This window comes from Sinohyriopsis cumingii, chromosome 14 (genome assembly GCF_028554795.1).
Source record: "Sinohyriopsis cumingii isolate HCF-2022 chromosome 14, ASM2855479v2, whole genome shotgun sequence".
Lineage (NCBI taxonomy): Eukaryota > Metazoa > Mollusca > Bivalvia > Unionida > Unionidae > Sinohyriopsis > Sinohyriopsis cumingii.
Genome location: NC_142974.1, coordinates 16542656 through 16561497, shown reverse-complemented (window position 1 = coordinate 16561497; position 18842 = coordinate 16542656). Strand labels below are relative to the sequence as shown.

The 18842-nt window shown below is 35.6% G+C and overlaps 1 protein-coding gene across 2 annotated transcripts in view; it reads right to left on the bottom strand.

Annotated features, from left to right (window-relative positions):
• LOC149783325 (protein tyrosine phosphatase type IVA 1-like) overlaps nt 1-17393 on the bottom strand; it is a 92827-nt gene extending 75434 nt beyond the window's left edge. Inside the window, exon 1 of one of the 2 annotated variants that reach the window (XM_089931544.1) lies at nt 17238-17393. The gene's annotated coding sequence lies outside the window, so the exon portion shown is untranslated. The remainder of the gene's footprint in view (nt 1-17237) is intronic. The other variant, XM_089931545.1, reaches the window with a different exon arrangement.
• Between the last annotated feature and the right edge of the window lie 1449 nt (nt 17394-18842).

The following is an 18842-nucleotide window of genomic DNA, read 5'->3' as shown; positions in this document are numbered from 1 at the left end:
TACAATTTACCTCTGAAGTTCAGGAAGTGAAAATGACCAAGTAGAGCTAGCACTTTTTTGAAAGGTGCACATTTGAAGTAAGGCCAAGCTGTATACTCTATAACCCATAGTACACCCATCAATCATACACCAAAATAAAGGGAATTAAAGGTTCTTTGCATTATACCTAAGATATACAAGGTCTTTTTTAAATAGCCAGTATAACCAGTGAGGAAAGCCGGGGACATTCTTTTTCTTTAAAATCCTAACCCTATGCAAAATGCGAAACTGTATAGCGCCACCTTAAAGAAAATAAAAAAACGTTTGCAATTATTTTTTTTTATTTTCATATAATTACGTATGATGTTCTGAATAAAATGGTACATTCATATTGATGTTAAGCATGAAAATAAGCTAATTATGATCATTTTTCTCTTGCTTACATAATTTGCCATGAGGTATGTTTGTGTGAGTAGTGACCTTAATTATGGGGAAATTAGAAGACTTAGAATATAGGAATAGAGTCAACTTAAATTTAAAACTGTTGCAATAAGTGACAGAAATATATGGTGAAAATGTTTCTTTTCATTTATTTGCAATGAAATAAAAAAATAAATGAAGAGAAAGTGAATTCGCTTCTTCCATATTAAACAATAGGCAAATATTTTACACTTTGACCTTTGACCTTTATGAAGCTGATGAGTTACCTCCCTTTTCTAATTGTAAAATTCATTGTTGATATCTCAGAAATAATTATGGCTAGTTTCATGTTCCTGTCATTCAGCATAACATTGGTTGCTATGTTTACAAAATGTAATGTGCATTCTTAAAATAGCTCACTTTTATCATGGGGGGGCGGGGGGTAGGCTGGACTTGGTAGAGACTCTGACACTCATAAATAATGTTCTGTGTGGAAAAAGGCAGGAGAATTATTCATAAGGATTGTTTTGAAGCTTGCGACTTAAATGTTTCAGCCATATAAACATAATTAAATCGTACAAAAATAATACCTACATCTTCTATATGGTGGCGCTCACCAGATAATATGTACTTTTGAGAGAGTGACATATGTAAGGTGAAGTAGTTCACATTTAAAACATGCACAGTGGAGAGAATGTTTGCATACCTCTATGCTTCATTAATGTAATGTGGATGATATTTCTTTTGGATATTGTACTTTTGGAAATTTTACATGATTTAAGCACACTGCTAACTAAAATGACTGCTCCCTTGTGTTAAAAAATCAGTCTGAATTAGTCTAAAGTACACTATACATAGCAGCTATTAAAATAGGGAAAATGAATTTTGCCAGACTAGACAATGCCAGCTTCTGAAAGTGCAATGAATGAATTACCAAATATATAAAATGTAAAAAAAGTTATCGGCTCTTTTTTATACAATTTACCTCTGAAGTTCAGGAAGTGAAAATGACCAAGTAGAGCTAGCACTTTTTTGAAAGGTGCACATTTGAAGTAAGGCCAAGCTGTATACTCTATAACCCATAGTACACCCATCAATCATACACCAAAATAAAGGGAATTAAAGGTTATTTGCATTATACCTAAGATATACAAGGTCTTTTTTAAATAGCCAGTATAACCAGTGAGGAAAGCCGGGGACATTCTTTTTCTTTAAAATCCTAACCCTATGCAAAATGCGAAACTGTATAGCGCCACCTAAACGGAGCCATTATTTTTGTATGGATACCACTCTTTATTCCAAAAGCCCATCTTATCCTACTTTTTGTAAAGGTTCATCTGTCTGTCTGCAGTTCATAACAGTTTGCCTTAGATCTGAGACCAAAAAGCCTAAAATCCAGGCACAAAATCGGATTCTGACCACGAGCGAATTTGGGGTAAAAAAAAGTTGGGTCCAAAAAATGAGGTCTTTCCATCTGTATTTTGTAGTGCAACTAGATATTCCAGATTATCTGGTATCATTGTAGAGCTACATCTGTCTACCTTTCAATAATACCACCCATTTTAGTGTATCATGCATGACCATGACGCTACAGAGCTCGGCAGCAGGCTACTACCTCCTGCCCCATTAAGTCGTCACTTGGGGTTAATGTGTTAAAATAACAGGTCTGGATTCTCCAAAACCCAGAATTGGTGACTCAGATCTCGTTGAGCACCTTCTTCAGTTTGGATGATTAGATTTATGACATCAAGGTTTCAACAAGTGTCATTATAGACTCCGCTGCTAATGTAGGCAACAATGTTTGTTCATTTTTACAATTCAGATGATTCTTAATACATACGTAACCTGCAGATTTAGAGTTTGAGAAAGGTCACATGTCAAAGGTCACAGATTTGCCGACTTGATGATGAATATATAAAATTTCTGTTAAAATGTCATGCTGAAATTGATATATATATATTTTCTTTTCCTCCATTAATACTGGACATATTTCATCTCGTGGTACCAAAAATGTGATATCTGAATGAGTGGCAAGGCCACGAGTTCAAGTATAGCATTATAGTACCACATCATGAAATATATCTGGTATTAACGATCCAAGGCGTTATCATATTAGTATTTTTTGGTAAATGTATATGGACAGACTATCCAGAAACATACCCTTTAGGTAAACTGCTACATTAACTTGCATACACCATATATGAAATTTGTGTAACCTTCAGTACCAGGAGTCATCTATATTATGCTACACTTACCCTAAAGCCCAACACTGGCATATTTATCGTCTGTTTTACAAATAAAGGGTCATCTACAAGACCTGTGTCTGACTGATAGCACAACCAAAAAAGCATTTTCTATTATCCAGTTTTTGATAGGCATTGATCCTTATACATTGGCCAATTTTGTATACATCAGTGGGGTAGTCTGAACTGATTGACAGATACTCAGATTCTATTTATTACTCTGTATAGATAATGATGTAAACCAAGCTAATGCCCCTAGTGCACAATCACATCCCTGATTGGTTATAGAAATTTTCTTGCAATTTGGTGAATCCGGTGTTGAACCGTCAGTGTGGTCTTGCTTGTTTCCCACAATTTTAGTCCCATGCTCCACACACCCTTCTTGACCCTGTGCACTCTTATTCACCACACACCCATTAAAAATGTGAAATATATGCATACAATATTCCAAAACTATAATATCAATTTTTTTACTATGAATGGTCCATGTTGGTATGTTAAAAGGAATAATCATACTGTAGAAAGAATTGTCTCAACTTTATAAAGACTTGTTATAAGCATTATGTGAATCTCAACAGATTTAAATGTTGAGAACAATTAGGGATTACTGTGTCTTGCTTCCCACTAATGAAGGCACAAGAAAACATGGTGATTTTAGCATTCTACCAACAAAATAATCAAATATGTGCATTAAAATAACCGTCAAGTCAATTATAGAGAGCATTTTCCAAAAAGTTGCTGAATTTACAGCAAATAATAGGTGACTGCCTGCAGAAGATGATGTGACTGCCAGAATCAGCAACTATAAATCAAATAACACTCAATGCATGCAGGTAAAATCCCAAGTCTATCCATAAGAAAAAAGGCCAGCTTTATCTGGTGATGTTCTTAGGTGACCATCCCATGCTTTGTTAAAGTAGCTATCTTTTAATAACCAAAGCCTCGCCATTAATGCTGTTTAGCCTAACAATAAACGCAGCCTTACTTCCTCAAACAGAAATGAGTAGTGTTATAGGACACTATGCAAACTTTTATTCCTTCCCAACTTCCTCCATTGGTGACATATATACTCGCTTATAAGTCGAGTCCAATTGCAAACTGTATACATCCAGCTCGGCGTTCACATAATGGGTCGGCAGATTGGGATCTTTGCAGTTTGCTAGGAGTAATCAGTAGAATGAGCAACACAGATCCTGATCTGCAGGCACGTTATGCGCTGATGACGATAATTGCTCTATTAATCTAGAATCAAATTATAAGCAAGTTTATATGACAAATCTGCATTTGTTCCCACACATTGTTGTTGGTGTCTGATCCAAATACAGGCACTCCTAATATAACCCATTTCTGCAAAGTTTAATACAAATGTCATTCAGCCCAGAAAACGTGACAAGTAAAAAAACAAAGCTCAGGTAAAATCTGTGTATAACTCTGCCATGTTTCGTAAGCTATTGCTGTCATTTTTCAGCTTGGCATTGTAGACCAAACTGATTAAAATGTTATACTTCTTTAACTAGTCCATCCATAATGATACAGATTTTTTCAGCAAAGAAATCCAATATTAATGCTGGTCACAATACCTCAAAGAACAAAACCCACAATGACTAACAAAAGCATAAGACATGCATTGGAGTAAGGCCTAAATAAAAAACAGCAATTGTTGATTTCAGGGATCTCTCTTACTATAGCATTTGCATACCCTCCCATTTGTATCCTCTACAGATTTAAAAAACAAACAAAAAAAAAAAAACCATACAAAATGCACAGAACTTAGTCATTTCATTCATCAACTTATAATTTCTAACTTGTCACCAGGTCTCTAACACTGAACTTATTGGTGACATCAGGAGAAGGTGTGTGAAGACTACAGTGTTTCTCTTTTACCCTCATCTGTGTGACAGAGAACCACAAAATTTTCATCTGATCCCCAGTTCCGACACCAAATGACTTTTTTAAAACTCAAATATTGCACCACATGGGGAAATCACTGTTTTGTACAACCAGACATTTTATAAATATGTAAGTTGGCAATGTCCACAGTCTAAATTCAGCTAGGCAATGATGAACCATTCAGATTTTATTTATCTTTATTATTGGTGGGTTGGGGGGACTTTCTCTGTGACCCATCTAATATCAGTTGCACAGAAATGCTGTAATGCCCATTCTAATATAACTGCACTTCACTTGGGGAATTAGATAAGAGCGGTTCTACACATATTATGAACCCTTCTAGTTCTACTTGCCCACTCCCTGCAATATGGTTGACCCTAGCTTATAAATGAACCAAGCCAACTTCAAAGAAAGCATCCTTTAAGACACTTCTTGACTTAATGCTAAACTTGTGGTAACACCTTATTTAACAGAAATCAGATATAGTAATCTATATATAACAAGAATTAATTAAATTTATCAAAAGAGTTTAAAAATTACAAATACTATTCTTATACAAGATACATAACCATCTGAAATAATTAAACTTGGCACTATAAGTACCAACTATGATCCATCACCTTTCCTTCTGGTAAGCATTTATTAATGCTGGCACCAAGACCAAACCACCTGTACGAGTTTGATCAAAATAAATGGAAAGCACAGTTCCATTGCTTAGAAAGCATGGACTTTCCATGAACATATGTCAATAGTGCATTTTTATTCCCATTAAAGAGAACCAATGATCAGCCCTGAAAAGTTCCTCCATCAGAATGATTGGATCATTATCATCAGCACTTAGTGACCATGATAATTAATGTTCTTACATAGCAATTAATTCTGATGGAGCATAGGACAATTTATCATCCAGATATTGATATATAAATTGGAAGGTAGCAAAATTACTACACAATGGGCTGACATTTTGTTTACATCTGACAATCCATGCCTTCATCGAAGTTTTGATCATTCCTTGCTGTACCACATTATGGTGTGTAATGCAATCAGCAGTTATGGAACCCATAACAACCATCCTATATCATGGTTTCCAGGCACATTTTTTCTCTCAGCAGTTGTAAAGATATATGTTCTTCTTAACAGAAACTTGCATACATGTATATGTCTCTTTTCAACAAACGATCTTTGCATATGAATATAACAAGCTTTGACCCTTGAATATCTTTCACAGAAATACCATATAGAACTATAGAATATTGATCTGTGTCAGGTCAACCTACATAACTGTATATAAGGGTAAATTTAAACGCTGCACCAAAAACAGTTTCTCTCCACTTGTGCCTAAATTTGCTTGCAATGTTTAAGTGCCAGTTTAAACCTGTACTCAAATTTAAAAGTCTTCCCTCATGTGTCAGAGGTAAAAATGGAAATAATTACAAATGATCAAGCATCCAAGCACTGACTACAATTTCTCAATTTTCAGTTTCAAAAATATAAATTTGCCAAGAAAAGAAGCAAATTACCATGTTCCAAGCTCTTTTTAGTTTTTATCATTAACCCATAAAGTGTTATACTGTTTTGCAGTACAAAATCCCTCAGTACTGAAATCTTTGGGGAAAAAAGAAAAACTTAAACTACATGTATTTTAATAAATATAAACAACAGATACAAACCTTATATGAAAAATGATGGTGGATGCCTAACCTTTATGATAAGCATCAGGACACAAATGCAAGTTAAACATATTTGCATGTACAGGTGCAAATACAGGTAAAATGACATGTTGCCATTGCATATCATCTGTATTTTTGTTTATATATTTATTTAATGGAAGAGTTCAAATAAATATAATTAAAGTAGAGAAAAGTTAAGTTTATAAATATCCACTCCATGAATGCCAGAGCTATGTTTACACACACACACACCAACAGTCAATAATAAATGTCTCACATCTGAAAGATCTTTGCTTTCTTCTGAATCCCTCAAGGTTTTGAAGTACAAGTGAATGTTGGTTGAGAGGCAAGCCATCTTTTATTGTCCAGTGAGCATGTACATCACGCTCCAGTTAATGTCAATTTCTGGCTCAAAATCACTCATAGGTATTTCCATCAACACTTTGCCAGCTCCAATAATCTCATCTTCCTCAAATCCTTCAAAATCATTGTCATCATCACTATCTGCAGCAGTACTTGTTGAAAGAAATCACCATCATATTCTGCATCAGACATTTTAATTTGTCCAGACACCACATGCGCAAGAGCAAATATTTGTAAAATTTATTTGCTAAATGTATAATAAAGTACAACAGAATGCTTGTTCTGGACCCCAATGTACCGATCAAAAATATTTTACAAGCAGCCATGACATATTGAAGTAATAGGATGCGTACATTGTTGCTTACATGAAAAACGACTCAAGTCGCAACCAGCACTACGAGACTGCGACTGGCAGCATGACCTATGTCACGACTAGCACTTTAAGAATTAACTTGTTAACACATTAACCCCTGGAGGTTTTTGTTATTGTCATCTGAAATTCGAATAGGAAAACACATTTTGAAAGCTATTTCTGAATACATACGAAAAGACCAACTTCCAGGCAATCTTCCAATAAAATAATGCCTAGTTGTGGTAGGCTGTTTGGCTCACGTATGAGCAGAAGGGTAAAAGTAGGGAGTTCTCCTTTTATGGTTTTGCTTAACTCATTCGGCCCACGATCTGGTTTCTCCATTCCGTGGCCGCAGATTGTTTACTGCATTCAATGCCCGATACTGTCTCCCGATGTAATGAATGCTTGTTAGATACATGTCTCATTGGTTAGAAATGGTTTTTTTCCCCAAGAAATAAACAACTATTAACCCTTTACCTCATAGAGCATAGTTACAAAGTACAGTGTGCTATAAATAGAACACCTGTTACCTAGTCGACTCCATACGCATATGGTTGCCTGTGAACTGTTAAGCAATGTAGTGAATGTTATGTTTAACAGCAATTTTAACCATTTTACATTTTTGGTACACATCTATTATATGTGGATAAATTGAAGTCCGATTGTTATAGCTGTGTAATTATTTATTATGGAAGAATTTTTTAATGTGCTTAAAAATCTTGAGAGAACTTGTTCACCGTCATGTCAGTGAGGCCGCGTGACCAACCTTAGATGCCATTACTCATACTCGAAATTTACAAGCTTTTTGTCTACGTCTACATCACTAAGTCATCTGAATTTGATAATTTATAAAAACTAATTGCTGCCTACATCTATATCAGAGCCTTTACCTAGGTTATTGAATCTTTCATAGTTGTGATTCTAATCATGAAAACTTTGTAAGCACTGAATGAAATCCGATACCGCCATTTTGGAGAGCGGAGATTACGACCCAGTTACTTTAAATAGCAGATATCGACCGGTGCATAAACAGTGACCACGTGATCTGATGTAATTGTCATTCACAGAAATGAATGTAGTATCTAATAGCTTAAAATGGTGGATGTTTTTAGCCGACATCAAACGGCGCTTCTATGCAACTAGAGGCGCCAAAAGGCGCTTCCATGAGGTGAAAGTTTAAACGATTCAGAAATGATTTTACTTTCATTTGTGGAAATTTGAATTGTTCAGAAGCCATGGGTTACCGTTTGAGAGCAGCTTCACTACATGTGTTCTGTTACGAAAAATCGCAAAAATGATGGCAGACGAGTGATTTTTTATGAGATCAAAAATGAGGAGTTTCTCGGGTTTGATCTCGAAAATATTGCACAAGCTGAGGAAAGATATGTTCGGCAGTTGGATATTTTGCAAGATTTAGATTCAGACATAGAAGTTTCTATGAATTGTCAGATGAGGATGCTGACAGCAAATGATAAGAGTTCTTGCACATAATTTTGTAAATAGTGTATAAATAAGCTGTGAAAGACTTGGACAAATGGGGGGGGGGATACATCACTGTGTAGACAAATTCATTTGGAATAAATGGTGAAAATTTTGTTGATTTTAATTGGATATAAGAAGAGAAATTAAAATAAGAGTGAATGGATGTGCCCTATGTTTTGAAAAATTTTCAAACAGATAAAAACTCTTGGGGCACAAGCAGCTAGACACAGCTTAGTGATTCTGGGGCATAGCAGCAGAGATACTGACAACAGTGCTGGGGCCGAATGAGTTAACGGACCCATTATTTTTGCATCGAGGCCACTCTTTATTTCAAATGCCCATCTTATCCTACTTTTTGCAAAGGTTCACCTGTCTGTTTGCAGTTCATATAGGTTTGCCTTAGATCTGGGACCAAAAAGTCTAAAATCCAGAAACAAAATCAGATTCTGACCAAGGATGAATTTTGGGTAGAAAAAAAATCGGGTCCAAAAAATGAGGTTTGTCTCTGTATGTTGTAGTACAACTAGAAATTCCAGATTATTTGGTAACATTGTAAAGCTACATCTATCTACCTTTCTATATCACCCACTTTAGTGTATCGTACATGACCTTGATGCTTCAGAGCTTGGCAGTAGGCTACTACCTCCTGCCACTTAAACTCGTTACCCGGGGTTAATGTGTAAACACCACATGCTATGTTTACATTAAATGAGGTTGTAACCTACTTCTGAACTCTGTACTGCCAACATCATTTACACTGACAAGGTTGTGATTTGGAGTGTAAAGTAGCCAGGGCACGAAAATGATGGGTCCAATTTGAAAAAAAGTTTGAATTGTATCATTCTGCACATGTGCAAGCAAATGTTTTATACCAATAGGCACCCAGCTAAACAAAAATCTCTTGGAAGCAGATATACTTAGAAGTTACACCCTAAATCTGTTTTCTTACCACCATCACCACCCCATTTCAGGCAAGAATGAAAATAATATATAACAGTTAACAACGTAAAGGGTGAATTTCAATGACACCACCAATCGGAATTCCTTGGGCATTTTATTATGTGTGCATTAATATTGCATCAAAACTTTAAATTTATAAGATTTTTTTTTTTTTTAAATGCAACTCATTAACCCAGTATGTGATGTTTGCACATCGCCAGCTTGCACCCTACTTCTGGGTTCTGTACCAACAACATGAATGGTACTTAGAGATGTCAAAACTAGGAACTTCTACCAGCTACCCATTGATCGTAACAATTCATTACTCAGGTACCTGATCAAATGGTAAATACTCTTAAATGTGAACCTGAACTCCTTTGTTGTATGATCACACATCCTAACCACCAAGAAAGCTGTAAGCACAATTATTATTAATATAAGTGTCAAAAAAATATAATCTGAGCATAAAAAGAGCAATCTATGTATTTCATGCAATAATTATAGAATACTTAGTAAAAACGTAGACATCTTTTTTGCCTCTTACCTTTAGACCCTGAATGTAATGCTAGATCTGCCCCCTGTGATCTAAACAGCAGCCATTGCCCTTTATACATAACTTCTAAAAACATACCTGCCGATCCAGTGATAGTTATTAGGATGACCTAAGTGAGTCTTCACGATCAAATTTTCAAATCACTGGCCAAGCGAACTTACAAAAGGCATTGACTCTAAATTTCATATAAAAATAGTATTAAGCTTAAGACCTCATAATAACCTTGGGCTGACTTGAACCAAAATATATACATGTACTGTGTCAAAAATGAGAGGATAAAAAGCTCAGATGACTGTTTACTATGACGTGTAGTTCTAAATTTTATAAAAATATTGTCATATTCTGCTTGCTTTAACTTTAATAAACACTGAGCCGCTGCCTAGTTGCCTATGGTTTGAATGCATTCTTTAAAAGAGAAATATACTTTGTGTGCATTTTTGAAGCTAAGAGTTCCAATGGCTTCAATTAAAACCTGTTTGTTTCTCTGACAAATCGTGCTGGTTTATTAACTGCTAATTTGTTTTACATGAGGAGCAGTGCAGGATTTGCTTCTCCTCACCATACCTCGATCATTTCAATATTTTCAAACATTTTGGTTGAAAGTAATGCAGTTGCCTGGTTTGTTCATAGAATATTTAAGTTCGCTGAGACTGGGATTCATCTGGAGTGGAACAGAGATGGCCTTTTGCCAGGTCTGGCCCTCTCAAAATGTCATACAAATATTCATTCAACGGGAAGGAACTGATCTTGCTGTTTACAAATACCAAAATGGGGGAACAAAACAGGACACATTAACAAAGCACAGAATTTGGATACTTGTACAAACAAATAATTCAGCAACCTCCATTCACCATTAAAACCCTCCTGACCTAAAAGGTGACACATGATGCTGACCTAGAAAGCCAATCAGATATGTTCAATATGGACATTTGTTGTAGTAGAAACATTTGGATAATACTGAAAATCCAACATGGAAGACAAATGCTTTAATATAAACAATCTATTTGTATATATATATATGCTTCATTTAAACATTTAATATATTTTTCTGTCTTCTTTTCAAACCAAAATATATGAAAATAATCCAACTGTTATTTTTCACCTCTGGTCACTATTAGAGAATGAATTATTCCAATTAGCAAATAAAATCCATGCTATAATTTCCAGTCTGACATGTTTTAATGTCTCCACCTTCTGGCATTGATGTAGTAAACAACAAGGCTGAATATAATGATCATGCTGGCCCAAGTATAAAAACACTGGACCTGGTCTTTGTGCTTGCACTTATTAAAAAAAATTAATTGTGACGAAACAGCATAACCTGGGCATAAAAATTAAAATCTCTGTATCACATGCCACAATTACAATAAAACTACATAAAAAATTTTTTAATAAATTTTTGCAACTACATGGATCAGCAGCTGCCTGGAGTTCTGGTCACGATTAGGAACCATAATGACCAAGTCTTGGGTAACTACAAGTCCTGCAACAGCCTTAATTATTTTCAACAAATATTTTTTGTAATGACCTATGATGGGACATGAAATTACAGCAATTTTCTCAAGCACTATGAAGTCTTAGGACACCAACATTTTTTCTACTAATCAATCAGTTGTTTTATCGATCGTAATTTCTTCCACAAAAAAAATCACGCATGTTAAGGGACAATGAACATGAAAATGGTATAATTATAATTTTCCAAGTCAATAAATATATTTTTGTTTTCTTATTATTCCTAACAAATTCAAATATGTATAATTTGATCAAGCGATGGGATAATGTACACATTTATAACAGTAACCACTCCCCTTGTCACAGTTCAAACTTCTCGTAGTTAAACAGGAGCATGTGATCTTTTGACATTTTCCCTAGAACATCAATCGTTTTTAAATTTATGCTTTGGATGACATATCTGCTTTGCTTCTTTCAATTCTGAGATACTTCCAGATTTATTTAAATCATATAGGCACAAGCAGATAAACTTCATCGTTTTTTCACAAGCATTTTCAGTCAACACTTTTACTAAAAACATTTAATTTACTAATATAGCCAGGGGCTAACAGAAAAGTTGTTTGGGTAAATCCCTGGAACTCGGCACCTAATGACGCTACTGTTCCATGTATACAAGTTACCATCATCTTTTTCGCTATCCGTGGCTTGTTTCAGTAGTGGCAAGCTGGGCCCAGAAAGCGAAATTCAAGCAGCATTAAAAAAAAAAAGAAAAAAGAAGTGAATACAAAATGAAGCAAACAATACCAGTTAGCAGTTGTCTATAATAAGATGTCTGACATTTCTCTTCCTACAATGGTCATCTTGATCCTGTGTGTGGTACTTCCTTGTGGAACTAGGGATGGTAAGTGGTTGCTATCATGCTGGTTCTCTTTGACTACTGTATAAATCAAGTCCACTATGCATCATACAAACTGACAGACAATGGAAATGAAATGTCTCATCCATTTGTCATTGATAACCACAGAATAAACTGATCCCTAGTCAACCCCCACATGCAGGACATATACAAAACCTTTTCACTCAGCCATAATGAATCTAGGTCAGTCATTGTAGATACCGCAAATCCAAAGTATTCCCTAAGCAAAAGTCACAGGACTCGCATGTGACTCGTATACACCCACACTAAACTTCTGCAACACATTACTGTTTGAGTATAAAAGAGCTCTTTGTTGTGAAAGAATATTCAGGCCTGTAAAACCTTTAGAAACTAGTCTATTTAAATTTTACTTTAAGCGACTACAATAGGAGACCGTTATTCTTACTGCTGGGATTCAAAATCAAACCATACTTCTCATTTTCATCAGAGCTTTTCTTAATAAAAGAGCCTAACATTCTAAAGAATGACAAGATTTCAGCCATGAAGAATTTAAAATGCAACTCCAATACCTTACAATGTCCCCTTATACCAAAAGCATGCTGCAAAGCAATGCATCCTCAATATTTCTCATCTCTACCCCTGCATGTCATTATGCAATGCAAAACTGCCCTCAACCATTTCCATGTTACACCAACCTCCTCATATCACATCCAAAATATGTTGTTGACTATTAATCTACAACTGGATTACCCGTGTCACAATGCATTATGCATATATATGCACATCTAGAACTTCATGGCCATACAAAGCCCCATTTCTGGCAAGCATGAAGATAACACTATGCAAAAGTGCAGTAACAGCCATGTGATACTACTATAGGATATTGAAATCTATCAATTTTACATTTCCCTGAGTAATTGGTTTACAAATATCTCCATCTTCTACAACACAGTGCTGGAAATGTTATATAATGCAGGGTTCGAAACTAACTTTTGTATTAACTAGTCAAGCAGACTAACTAAACAAAAGACATACTAGTCTGCAGCAGAATCCAGCAGTCCTCAAAATACATGTACCTAACACAACAATAAAGATTAATACATATTATAAATTATATTGATTTACCATCAGTTTGTCACAAATGATAATCTTCTCCATCAGATTCTGAATAGTCCTCCATATACAGTGGTCATCCTTGTCTCAGTCTACAAGAGTTCCATAAATATATAGCTGGCACTGGATCATAACCAGCAATGCCTTCACTTAAAAAGTGAATTGTTGTCGATCAATACACTGCTGCGCAATCTGCATCTCCACACAATATCCACCAGTACAAGAATGTTAGTGTGACCGTCTTGAAATCTCTTGTTAACATCACACCATTTAAGTTCTCTACCTAACAGCCACAAGCATAAATTAACTTTTCAAGAGTTGTCACTCCTCTTTATCCTTGCCTGGATAGAAGCGTGCCATCGTCATTACTGGGGGAAAATGTTCCATCAAAGTAATAACATCTTCATCATCAAATCCAATATGATTTGAGTCTCTTGGCCATAAATGAAAATCTGCAAATTGTGTGGCTTTCAATACATCACATTGCTGTTTGTAAATCGGGCATTCAAGTGTTCTGCTAAACTGTTGATCATGTCCTCTTGAGCATGAAGTGATAACTGCACTGATGTTAGGGAACTTTGTTCTTTTAGTACAAAATAATGAAATTCTTTAATAGGTCCTCACCAATATCCGGCAGAAACTTTTTTTTTAACCCAGGTCCTTCTCTTAATTTCAACTGTTCCAAGACAAAAAGCTGCAAGAACTCTAAAGAAACAATGACAACAGTAAATTTATGGCATCTGTCGAGAAATGGGCATAATTATCAAGATGCAGATCTAGCGACATTTTCAAATAGTGCATTCCCAGTAGCGTCAGGTCTTCTAGGCAAAGGCTGATCAGTTTTAGTCAACGTCTGGAGGTGGCTGCCTACCGCTGGATATGATTTCCACAAATTGTCCAAAGCCCTATGCCAATACGCCAACCATCTAGTTCCACCAACACGAGTAGGGAATATCTTGGTGATTCCCAGCACCTCATATATCACTTCTATTTAAAGGGCTATTATGATAAAAATAGTAAAGTCGTGTTAACCCTCTACCTCATAGAGCATAGTTACAAAGTGCAGCGCACTATAAATAGAACACATGTTACCCAGTCGACTCCATACACATGGTCGCCTGTGAACTGTCAAGCAATGTAGTGTATGTTATGTTTAACAGCAATTTTAACCATTTTACATTTTTGGTACACATCTATTATGTGTGGAAATTTTTTAGAGTAAAGTCTGATTGTTATAGCTGTGTAATTATTTATCATGGAAGAATTTTTATGTGCTTTAAAATCTTGAGAGAACTCGTTCACCGTCATGTCAGTGACCGCGTGACCAACCATAGCTGCCATTTCTCATACTCGAAATTTACAAGTTTTCCGTCTGCGTCTACATCACTAAGTCATCTGAATTTGATAATTTATAAAAACTAATTGCTGCCTACATCAATATCAGAGCCTTTACCTAGGTTATTGAATCTTTCATAGCTGTGATTCTATTTGTGAAAACTTTGTAAGTACTGAATGAAATCCGCAACCGCCATTTTGGAGAGTGGAGATTACGACATGGTTACTTTAAATAGCAAATTTCAACCAGCGCATAAATAGTGACCAGGTGATCTGATATAATGGTCATTCACCGCAATGAATGAGTGAAAGTTGACAGGTATGGTGTAAGGTCACTTACATCAAAAGCAAAGTACAACTCAACTTTTGCAGCATTAGCATCAAAACTACTTTCTAAAGAGATAGATATTTACTATTTCAAAGGGGGGGCCAGAGTGGTCTAAAGCACTCTCCGTTATGGATCACTGCCATCTCACCTCTGTCTGCATGGGTTCAAGTCTCGGAATCGACCAATGCAGTTATGTGAGAAAGCTTGTCAGTAGCTTCTCGAGGGTGGGTGTACGAAAAAATACATGAAATCCGGTAGTTATTGCTATGAGGTTTAACTACATTTTCAAGCACAGATATGCTATACATGGAAGCCAGTATAAGCAGGGAAAAACCACTGACCCACAAGAAGTTGCTGGCCAGCAAGAACAGAGTTAAGATGGCAGTAATCTCAAACAGCACATGCAACTACTTGGCACCATTCTGTGTTAGCAAAGAAGCTACTGTTTGGTTTGAAATGCAGAAGATGACAGTTTAATTATAAATTGATGAATGAACTTACAATGGTTTCTGCCTATTTATATCAATGTTGTTTTTCCTTTATAAAACTGAAACTCACAGTGGTGCAAACAAACAGGCTATAAATAATGCTTAAGTAAAAGAAACGATTTTTTCTCTCTCACTGAAACCAATAACCAAACATGATGCATACTCCTTAAAAAATACTGTCTGAACCTGCCTGTGTAGTAGATAAACTGCTTCTCATATACCACCATGTAGACCAATTCTACACATTGGGTAATTCTGTGCAATGATACATCATTTCTGTTAACACTGGATCACATGTTATTTTGGGTCAAAAATCCATTTTGTATCAAGAAAGAACAGCCATACTTTAATTAAGAAAAGTGATTTTCATAAACTGTACAATTATATCCCATATTTCGACTCTAAATGCATATAAAAATGCAACTTCAAAGTGTCAACGTGAAAACCCACTCCATGACCTTCCTGAACCTGTCATCCTGACAATCTTATTTGCTATGGATCTTTTAGAATCATACAAATAAATTATTTAAAAGATGGAAATGTATACCTTAAAAGAATTCTGCATTTTAATACAAGTATCCAATTTTGCAAGTTGTCCCACATGTACAATATTGTCTGCTACCCAACATGTCAACTTGCCAATTGAATATTCTCAAGAAATTCCTTCGCTTATAGTCTGTTTCTAAATTCTTTAGCAATTTTTCCTCATCACAGTACACCCTATTTATTGTTGATTCTCTTCCACATAAGTTCTTTTTAAAAAAAATAAAATGTTAACTTTACCATTTTTTTTTTACAAGAACGGTTTAATTGACCTAATACAGCTTGCCATTTATTGCCTTTGTTACGATGAATTTAGTAAAACTAGCTATAAACCCGACCTAATCACTCAACTGAACTGTTGACAGAAACAGTCCAAAGTAATGTTTCATTTCTACAGCCCAATGGATAAAGATTGTATCTTTCAAAGCTGTGTGCAGTATAGGCCGATATATCGCGCGTCACGAAAACAGGAGTGGTATCCGGTGTCCAAAATTAATATTATTTTGAACAGAATATTCTGGTGACAACTGCCTCTTTTAAAATGGTAAGCATTGCAGTATTTTATTTTCGTCAATCGGTCGTATTCAGTATGCCTTTTGCATGCGTATTGGTGACAGAAACCTTAGATGCGCTGAAATACAATACAGGAATGTATTTGTAACGTAGAAATATTGTGACAGTAGCTTTCGTCACTGAAACTTAACAACTGTACGCTGACAATACACACAGGATTGTGTATGAAATGTATGGACAAAAAGACCTCTATTATAAAATATAACCTGTTATATGTTTGTGTCTTGATTAAATTCATGACGCTCAACTGGAACCTGGTACAAAATATTACTATGCAATAGGGAACACTGGCACATGATTGTACAATCAGCCGATGCAAGTCCAACCGAGATTGCTTTGGTTCTGACTCACCACTGCACTTAGAAACCACCTAATTAAACAACGTTCATCACGCAATTGTAATTCATCAGTCATCTCAATCTAAACATATACATAAGTTTCAAATTACGCAGACAGATATCTCCCTCTATATTAGTAGAAGATAAAATGACAGGATGTGTTTGGCGGTGTTTCACCACTCTTTGAAATTTAATGAATGAATGGCGCAAAATTTCATCGCATAAAAAACATGTGCTGGCATTCAACGCGAACAAAAATTAAACAAAATGTTTAAATATCTAAGAGTACAGCTTCTTACCAGTATATTTCTGCACATTTATCTCAGTTGAGAGCTATTACTTCCTCCAGCTACGAGAAAATCCAGTTTTGGCTTGTGGTGAAATGTTTCACCAAGCATGCAGTGAAGTAACATGGCGGCCAAATCCGTGACGTCAACAGGAATGCGCAATTGTCAAAGTCACGTGAGGCACCTGTGGGAGTTCGTGATCAGTAATGCCAGGCAATGTCATTGAGAATGCCAGGCTACATCCTATGTAAGGATACGCAGATAATAAAATGAGATTGTACTCCGACATTTAAAAGCTACATTGCTGGTAACATAGCTGGGACATTTATTTTTTAAAAATATCAGACAAAACGAAACCAGCCACACAGGTCCTAGTCTCAGAAAAATAAAAAATACCAATGTTTCGTTTTGTTTGAGGTGTAAACATCATTTCTCAGCACGGGGTAGGCAATACATTGCGGTCAGTATATCTGGTGAAGGAATAAACTGATAAAAAACCCGACCCAATGAAAGTATCTGGCAAGTTTTCCTCACGAATCCAAATAAGGATTCAAATAAACAAAAAGAGAATATTAAATGCGACACCAACTCAGAGTGATAGTAAGTGGTGCAGGGGGGCTGGGCATCTATGACATCTTCAATTGTAGGCAACGTTACGAGCCCTGTGTAGTGGTGCACTAACTGGAAAGTAACAACTTTTACAGTCTGTGTTTTTATTTGGATTTTGTTGTGGGTTTTTTTTTTTTTTTTGGAGGGGGCGGTAGAGCGATTATTCTAGAAAAGGAAGTAAAAGGTTACTGGCAGAATACTAAGATTACAAGTATAAGTGATTATTTTATCAACAAAAATGATCAATGAAGGTCGAATTCATCAGGAACTAAATGTGTGCGGAACAAGCTACTTAGATACTACTGCGGCTTAATGCCTCGTTATTGAAAACTTGTTCAGACTATCCCATAGCATTACTTGCTACTTAGTTCTGTTTAGATGTAGCTTGAATCACAATCAGATTTTGTAATGTTATATATATTCATGTATTCTCTGTTGTCATGTACTACGAATCTGAGACGCTGCCTAATTGTAGTGGTATATATCAGGCAACTCAAAACAAAACGCTTGTTTTGTTTTGTTGATGGGGAAAGGAAACTCCATTTCTCAGCATTTTCATATGTTCCGGTTTTGTCACTTTTGTGCATCTGGTACATTCCATAAAATCGTTTCCTTTATAGCTGATGTTCTTTCATAGTGATATATGTGCATTGTGCACATGACCTCGCTATTTTAAATATTTTGTTTGGCAAATAATTGTGCTGGTTCATCATATCCTTTCTAGTTCACCAGCACACGCTTTTTACATTTCATCCGTTTTCTCTTCAGAATCTTTTCAACTTTTTGTATGTCCTCTTATTTGTGGCATGGAGCTAACACTTACTGATGAAACATCTTCATGTATTTGGATTACTGATAGAACTTTCAAGATTATTCGGGATTTAATTCACAATACTGTCAATTCGTTTTAATTTTTCACTTTGTATTCGAGGGATAAAAATTATTTGTTGAATTTTACCAAATTTGTTGGTTATCGCTCTTTTCTGTTACTTAGTTTAAGATCATAGA